Genomic DNA, 8437 nt, shown 5'->3' on the forward strand with positions numbered 1-8437 from the left:
TTTCTGGGAATGTACATAAGAGGTAAATGCCACCTTCCCACAGAGAATTCTCTTCCCTTTAAAAGTATAAATCCAAGCTGACATGTCTAAATTGACCAACATTTTGTCTATATGAAAAAAGAAGTCCACATAATGCTGTAGCTGTCTAGTTCAATTCCCTACAGAGGATTCCAGTGAAGATAAAAGCTGAAAGTATGCTTGCGTTGTTTTTCTTTTGTTTCTCAAAAAGAAGCATGTAAAGTGCTATGATCTATCAAGCTGTTTTCTGGCCTCCACGACTGCCTGATTGCTGCTCAGATAACAAAGTTCTGTTTTGTCCTCTTCTCTTTTCTTGTTACTTGTCTGGAAACAAAAATTCTATACCACCCATCTTTTACCAAAAAAACAAAAACAAAAATGAAAACAAAAACAAAAAATCCAAAAAGCATGTAAAGATAATTTGGGTTGACTCCCAAATCCTTTGTCAAACTGCTGGTCTAAACCTATGCGATGTCACAAATTAGAGGAACAGAGACCCATCTATTCTACTGAACAGTTTTCAAGGGATGTACAGAAAAAAGAGAAATTGATTTCCTGTGTCTTTACTTCTAATAAACACCACTGACCAACCAGAGGAAAACTCATACATTCCTAAAAGCCTGTCTCCAATTCTTGCTATAATAATGAAACAACTTCACATCATTTAGAATTTTCACAAATACAGACATATGTCTAGGAGCAGATTTTTGATGAATTCAATTCCTACTATATGTTAACTGAAAGCCCCAGGCCAGAGACAATAGCAAGGATCTACTTAACAATTTTGTTGTGCAAATAATAAAGAAGAATCAAATCCATGCATTGATTTGTTCAATGAATTGCACTGATTTGTTCATTAATCCATTCATTACCATTTCGATACATGCAAGGTAAATAGCTAAATGAACTTTTTCTTGAGAGCATTACCAGTAGAGTGAGTAGGCACTATAAAACACAGTTACCAGTTGTTGTAAACTACAAAGAAAACAACAGGGTGCCAAAAGAAATCATGGAGGATCCTACCCTATATGATGTGACATGCAGGCCTTCTTGACAGAGATGACCCTGTAAGCCTTAGTTATTGGTGACCCTTTGAGGAATCAAATTTAATGGGTAACAGGGTTACATTGACTTTACGTTAATTAGAAAAGGAATATTATTTGATAAACTTTTATGAACAAAATAAAAAGAAGGTGGAATGAGAACTATTGATGTACCTAGTCACTTATAGTTAGAAAATTGTACAATATTGCACAGGTACCAAGATTCTATGCAGAGGTGATAATGCCTGGAATTGCCCTTGAACATTTTGCCATGATGAGAAGGGTCAAAATGAAGCCCCCTGTTAACTACATGCTCCACTGCTCTTTAAGTACTTTGAACACCTAGCAAAGGTGAAGAGGAGTAAACTGAGGATAATCAAAAGAACTAGTCAACAGTGTTCTCTACTATTCAGCATGTTTTCTGAAATGTGGGAGCCAAAGGACACTGGGGCCAAGTGGTCACCTTGACTGCCCCACCAAGGCAGGCAAAAGCCAGAAGATGAAATGTTCCTTTCCTTCGAGAAGCAGTGGGACTGGGGTTCCTGTGAACAGCAGGATTCACCAGTTAAGGGGAAGGATAAGAAAAGTGATGTCAATTTACTAGCTTTAGATAAAGATAACAGAGAATCCAGCATATGTAACCACTGTGCCTTGCCTGGTTGGGTCCCTCAAACTTAATGGTCAAGTCAAGACCTACTTCATCTATAAAAACTTTCACTATAGGGGCACCTAGGTGGCTCAGTTCGCTAAGTATGTGAATTCAGCTCAGGTCATGATCTCAGGGTTGGTGGGTTTGAGCCTGGTGTTGGGCTCTGTGCTGACAACTCAGAACCTGAATCCTGCTTCAGGTTGTGTGTCTCCCACTCTCTCTGCCTCTTCCTATCTCACACTCTGTTTCTCTCTCTCTCAAAAATAAATAAACATTAAAAAACCTTTCATTTTAATAACTATAGTTATAATGGCCACCTTCTCCCTGAAACTCATGCTAGTGAACATGAGGTGTTTTAATCACCTTTCTTTGCCTGCCTGTTTAGAAGCCATTTGCAAAAAAGCAAACACAAAAGCAAAAAACAAAAATCAAAAGAAACCATTTGCCTCTTCTATACCACCACTCTCCACCACACTCCATGGGCCTGGTCCTTTCTATTTTTCTCTCCTGAAACCAAACTCAACACTTGAATCTTGAAGAAAATACACTAAAATGATTTACTGCTTTTCCAGAGACAGTAACTTGGTTGGTCATTTCTCTGATTAGGCATAAACAGGTGCTCTTATCTGTCAAAATGACTTTTTGTCCTTAGACAGAAGTGGGGGCTAAAATTTGTTGTTTCCACATCAACCCTGAAGTTATGCCCTCAGAAGGAAGAGGATGCAAATGAGAAAGGATGCAGAGAAGGTGAACAGGAAGGGCAGCCTTTCCAGGCCAGCACATTTCCTCACCTTCCAAATGAGTCTCAATTTCATGAAGTCAGGCATGGGGGATGGTCCATTGATCTACTCCGTGCTCTTTAAAAAGAAAGCAATCCTGCTGTGCTGCAAGACAACCCCACTGATTGATTTCTAGGGCACTGCACAAACTTCCCAAAGCCACCTGAATATCTGGATTTCCCTGAAAAAAAAATACTTTGACATTAATATGTTGTCATTGCTGTGACACAGACACTGACAACCTTTCAATAGAATATTTTTTAAGTTTCCACTTTGCCATGGTTCCAACCTTTCCTTAGCCTTGCAATAATTTAGCCAGCCTTAGGCAAGTAAGTAAATATATATATTTCATTCTTTGAGTTGTCCCTCATTGGGGGAAAAAGAGTGATGAGTCACCTGCCACTTACATTTTTGCAGTGCAAAATATGACTTCTCAGGAGACTGAACTATAATACACAAATTCCTTTTATTTGAAAATTACCAGCAAATATAAGAAGTGAAAGGAGTGTCAGATATATTTCAGCTAAATCCACTTATTTTACAAAGTGATAATCTCCAAAGAAATTAATTGGTTAAATTTCTCTTTTAGAGTTTACTTTTAATTTAAAAAAATTCCTTCTCAGTTCAATAAACATTAATTGAGCATTAGCCAGTAAATATTGATTGAACACATCTGGTGTTCCACAGGGACCACAAATGAGTACAAAATACCTGACTGAATTGTTCACAAAGTTTAGTCAAAATATCTATTCCTCTCCTCAAGCTACAGACTGAAATATTCTCTGTTTCAATGGTGGCCAGGTTCGATCACAGGCACTCACATGAATCTGCACACAAAATTGTCAGCGGACAGAGCTGTTTTTCTTCTCTGGTAACTCTGTGCTAGTCAGCTCTATCTATAGAAAGAAGCTTAACTTAGGAGTATGAGCTCTGAGACAAAGCCATCCAGACAAGGCAGTCAGAAAGTCCACCATACCAGTGCTATACCGGCATCTGGGGAAGCTGAGGATATGCATACGCACAGAAACATTGAAAATGTGGCAATTGCATTCAAATGTTTAAAAGGAAGCCTATGGATAAGGGGTTAGAATTATTTTGTAAGACTTCAGGCAGCAAAATGCAGGACCAGTAGATAGACGTAAAACACAGGAAGGTTTTAGCATCATGAGAAGAATTCTTTATTAATTCAAATTGTTCAAAAATGGAAGTGTCTCCTACAGAAAATGCTAAAGCAGAAGACAGGTGATTTTGTCAGGGATACTTTCTTTTATTTATTTGTTTATTTTTATTTTTTTATAGTTTATTTATTTTTGAGAGAGAGAGAGTGCGTGCGCATGAGTGGGGGAGGGGCAGAGAGAGAGAAGGGACACAGAATCTGAAACAGGCTCCAGGTTCTGAGCTACCAGCATAGAACCTGATGCGGGGCTCGAACCCACAAACTGGGGGATCATGACCCGAGCCGAAGTCAGACACTTAACTGACTGAGCCACCCAGGAGCCCCATGTCAGGGATATTTTCTACCCAGGGAAGGAGAGCTGATGCTGAAGCTTCCACCAAGTCCAAGTTATCTTTTAAAAGCAGGCTTGCTGCTGGGAAGCAATTTACTTGAGGTTATCGACTAAGCTGGGGTCAGAGCTGGAGATTCAGCATCAAGGGAAACACTCGTTTTCCCTTTTTCTTTTTTCTTGTTTTGTTTTTGTTTTGTTCTGTTTTTGTTGTTTTTATTGAGAGGAGAGAGGCAGGAAGATAAAAGATAGGGAGACTGGTTTCATGAATCAATCTGAGCATTTTCTTTGAAACTGGTACTGATCATAAATCCCTGGCTGCATCTGATGGGTGTGTAAGAATACGACTCATAAGCACATGATTAAATCTGGGAGAGCTGTGATCATAATCTAAACAGTTTTCATGCACCCTAACAGTTTGTTTTTGAATTAAATGATAAAATCTGATGTTTAGTTTTAATAACAAAAAAGACTAGTTAGTTCAAGGGAACATTGTTTTGTTATCATAAACTTATTAAAAAACCCAAACTGGTGGGCGCCTGGGTGGCTTAGTCGGTTAAGCGTCCGACTTTCGCTTAGGTCATGATCTCGCGGTTCGTGGGTTCGAGCCCAGCATCGGGCTCTGTGCTGACTGCCAGCTCAGAGCCTGGAGCATGTTTCAGTCTGTGACTCCCTCTCTCTCTGACCCTCCCCTGCTTACGCTGTCTCTCTCTCTCTCCTAGAAATAAATAAAACATTAAAAAAAATTTAAAAAAAAAAAAAACCCAAACTGGTTAGATGATCAGAGTTCAGAATCCAGCCAGCCCAGTATACTGTATGAGACCAAACAGTGTGGTTCTTTGAGTGATGATCCACTCAGGGCTTCCTTCCTTGAGGGACCCATGAAACTACAGAGTTCATTGCACCAGCAATATAAGAACGTATGCTTCGTGAAAGCTCTCATCATTGTTAAAAGTACACAATGACATCTCCATAAAGTGGTCTTTCTGTCAGTGTAGACACACTTGTCCATGTATTATTTGCCTTTTCTGGGAAAAGAAAATATTAAACACAAAAGAGCAATAGCAGGTATCCTCATCCCTAATAGATTCCAACTTTGTATCATAACCTTCTCATCTATTAAACTTGAAATATGTTATGTATGGCTTCCCTTATCTGAATCATATTTAGGCATTGTCCATTGCCTCATTAGGTAAACTACAGAGTTTTTAATGGCATTTGGTGGCTTCCCTGGAAACTCAAAGTCCTATTAGTAATGGAACTATAGGTAGGACTGCTAGAAAACAGAAGAGCAGAAGAGAGAAATATAAAAAAGAGACCTAGGGTATCCATCCTTTTCCTGAAAGGAGAGAGCTTTGGGGCTATCAGGTTCATCTATTTTCAAGTACACATAACAATCAATGAGACTGGCAGAGTGGGGTGGCAGAAGAAAATGGTCACTCCTTCCTTAAGACCTCACAGCTGGTGCATGGGTTCTACTTATCATGAGCTCCTGTGTCCTCAACACTAGTTGCTCCTTTTGGACAGACACTCATTGGGAATGATCTCTGCATCATCCTCCCTCCATCTATCACTTAAAGCAGGAATTCCATAGGGTTCATTGAATTGCTTTATATGTTAACATACGGAACTGCTGACATTCTAGAAATCTCAGGGACCTTCTAAAGCTGAATTAGGTCCTTCTGGGCAGGGCCTCTTTGCAACATGTGGCAGTGACACAGCCTGTAAGTTCTAAGTTCATGTGGGGCCGCCAACTGTTTGCCAGAGACAGTTCTCAGAGCAACATGCCATGACTTGTAAAACTTGCAATGTGGAACTTTAGCCCTGCCCAGGGGTCTGGTCAGTCAGTAAGGAGGTGCACTGACAGGCCACAGGATGCGTTCAAATAGATAACCACCCTGCCTGCCCCTTCTGGGGACAAACAGAAGAGGACTTATGTTTGAAAGATTCTATTAGTCGTAAGTTCTCCTCTCCTGTTAGTTCATGACCACAAGTGATTCAATACTGGAACTTTAAAAAAAAAAAACACCTGGATTTTAAATTCTTATGCATGTGGGATGCCTGGGTGGCTCAGTTGGTTGAGCATCCAACTGCAGCTCAGATCATGATCTCACTGTCCATGGTTTCCAGCCGTGTGTCGGGGTCTGTGCTGATGGCTCAGAGCCTAGAGCCTGCTTCGGATTCTGTGTCTCCTTCTCTCTCTGCCCTTCCCCTGCTTGCTCTCTGTCTCTGACAGAGAATGTTTCTGTCATATATATGTGACATATTTATATATATATTTACATATATATTATATACAATATATTATATATTATAAATATATATTTATATTATAAAATATTTATTTTAAAAACTTTTTAAAAAACATTCTTCACGCATGCAAATTAAAGTACACATTTATTACTTTTATTATTTTTTATTTTTAATGTTTTATTTATTTTTGAGTGGGAGAGAGAGAGAGAGAGCGCACAGGGGAAGGGCAGAGAGAGAGGGAGACACAGAATCCGAAGCAGACTCCAGGCTCTGAGCTGTTGGCACAGAGCCCAACATGGGGGTCAAACTACTGCGAGATATGACCTGAGCTGAAGTAGGACGCTTAACTGACTGAGCCACCGAGGCACTCCTAAAGTACACATTTAAAAAGTATGCAGTTTCCACAGTTCTTCCTCTCTTGGTTTATAACCACAATGAATTGTGAATACACTGTCTATATTGTACCATTTAAATGTAAAACATTGATAAAATATTGTAATTAATATGACATTGTTGGTTCATACCTACTTTAGGGGAATAAACTAGAAGGGGGAACATTGTTATTTCTCCAATAATCTTTGACTTCACAGAGCAATGACCAAATTTTGATGTTACAAATAACAGATACTTGGGACACCTGAGTGGCTCAGTTGGTTAAGTGTCCAACTCTGGGTTTCGACTCTGGTCATGATCTCATGGTTTGTGAGTTTGTGCTGGGTATACTTGGGATTCTGTCTCTGTCTCTCTCTGCCCCTCCCTACTCGCTATTTCTCTCTCTAAAAATATATAAATAAGCATTAAAACAATAACAGATACTTAAGCAAAGAGCAAATCTTACACACCCTGGTGACTGTTGCAGAAACTTACACTCTCTGTGGTGCCATCTGGTGGTTCAATTATCTAACTGCGTCTCTTTATAGAGACTAAGGGCATTTTATCATCAGGTAGGCAAAAGTTATGCATGCGGTTGCAAATCCTTTTGTTTTGCATAATCTACCTTCATACTGTATCAAGACTTCAGTTTTGGAACACATGTCTTCTCTCTTGACTATATAAGTTAGAAATGAAAAAGGATATTTGACAATGTCTTCAGATTTCTTGACATGGTGAGAAAAATGTACTTGGTAATGGTTGATTATAGATAGAATTTTAGCCTTCTCCTTGGGGCTGGTCATGAAAATAAAGAAACAGCTACCTCTTTAGCGGAGCCAAGGAGGATGTGGAGTTTATTTGCCATATGCCCTGTTAATATCAGTTTTTAAACTAGATCCAGATGGTCTGAAAATAATCAGATATATTTATATCAACACAGCTTTGTATCTCTGACAACTGTGGTGCACATTGCCAAGGAGAAATGAAAGGGACTCGGTCCTGCCAGGTGAGTTGCCGCTGTGCACATCACTACATGGTGGGGACAAAGCCATCATGAGTGAGGATAGCAAAAGGAATACTACTGAGAATCTGGCTTTAGAAATTTTATAAAATAGTGATAAAGACTTGATTTGTAAATACATCCTCATTCCATATTTATTGAACTATATTTTTAAATTGGAATAAAGGTTGAAGTTACCCCAGTTATCAATAGCAATTTAGAAATTACAGTCCAACATACTATTCATCTAACTTGTGGAGCCTAATGTAGTGGTGGAGACTATTTGCTCACCAAAATCCATTCAGCCAATGTTCTATATAGTAATGTTGCAGGTGTCTGATAAATAAGAATCTGTTTCATAGACTCCTTTTCAGCTGGCTGTAGCCCTGGGACTTATCTCTCCCAAGAGAAATTTGGAAAAACAGAAGTAGAGAGTGCCCCCAAGCTCTGAGGTCACATGCTGGAAATGACAAGGAGCATGCACTATCAGTCTGCTTCCTGGCATGACTGAGGGACCAGAGCAGCCTACTAACCTGAAATGTTCACTTCAGTATTACCACATAAGAAACTTCTATTCTCTTCAGATCACTGAATTACTTGGAGTCTCATTACAGCATCTTAGTGCTCCCTAACCAACAAATCAAGGTCTAAATTTATTTTAATAGTTTCCGTGGGATCACAAATTTGTGTATAGTCTTCACAAATGGTTTTGTTGGTAACAATGGCTGCAGTTAGCCTAAGAGGTTTTTTTTTTTTAAAAAATGTTTAATGTTTTATTTATTTCTGAGAGACATAGAGACAGCATGAGCAGGGGAGGG

At 39.2% G+C, this 8437-nt stretch overlaps 1 protein-coding gene and 1 long non-coding RNA gene across 2 annotated transcripts in view; both read right to left on the minus strand.

Annotated features, from left to right (window-relative positions):
- Positions 1-8437, minus strand: part of GABRG3 (gamma-aminobutyric acid type A receptor subunit gamma3) — a 729891-nt gene that overhangs the window by 620794 nt on the left and 100660 nt on the right. The window lies entirely within an intron of this gene.
- The window catches only part of LOC120220990, a 13412-nt gene continuing 10455 nt past the window's right edge, over positions 5481-8437 (minus strand). The window contains exons 3-4 of the long non-coding RNA XR_005525703.1: positions 7153-7159; positions 5481-5493 (exon numbers count right to left, since the gene is read on the minus strand). This is a non-coding gene — a long non-coding RNA (uncharacterized LOC120220990). The remainder of the gene's footprint in view (positions 5494-7152; positions 7160-8437) is intronic.

The sequence above is a fragment of the Hyaena hyaena genome, unplaced genomic scaffold, assembly GCF_003009895.1.
Source record: "Hyaena hyaena isolate Hyena2069 unplaced genomic scaffold, ASM300989v1 scaffold_752, whole genome shotgun sequence".
In the NCBI taxonomy this organism is placed as follows: domain Eukaryota; kingdom Metazoa; phylum Chordata; class Mammalia; order Carnivora; family Hyaenidae; genus Hyaena; species Hyaena hyaena.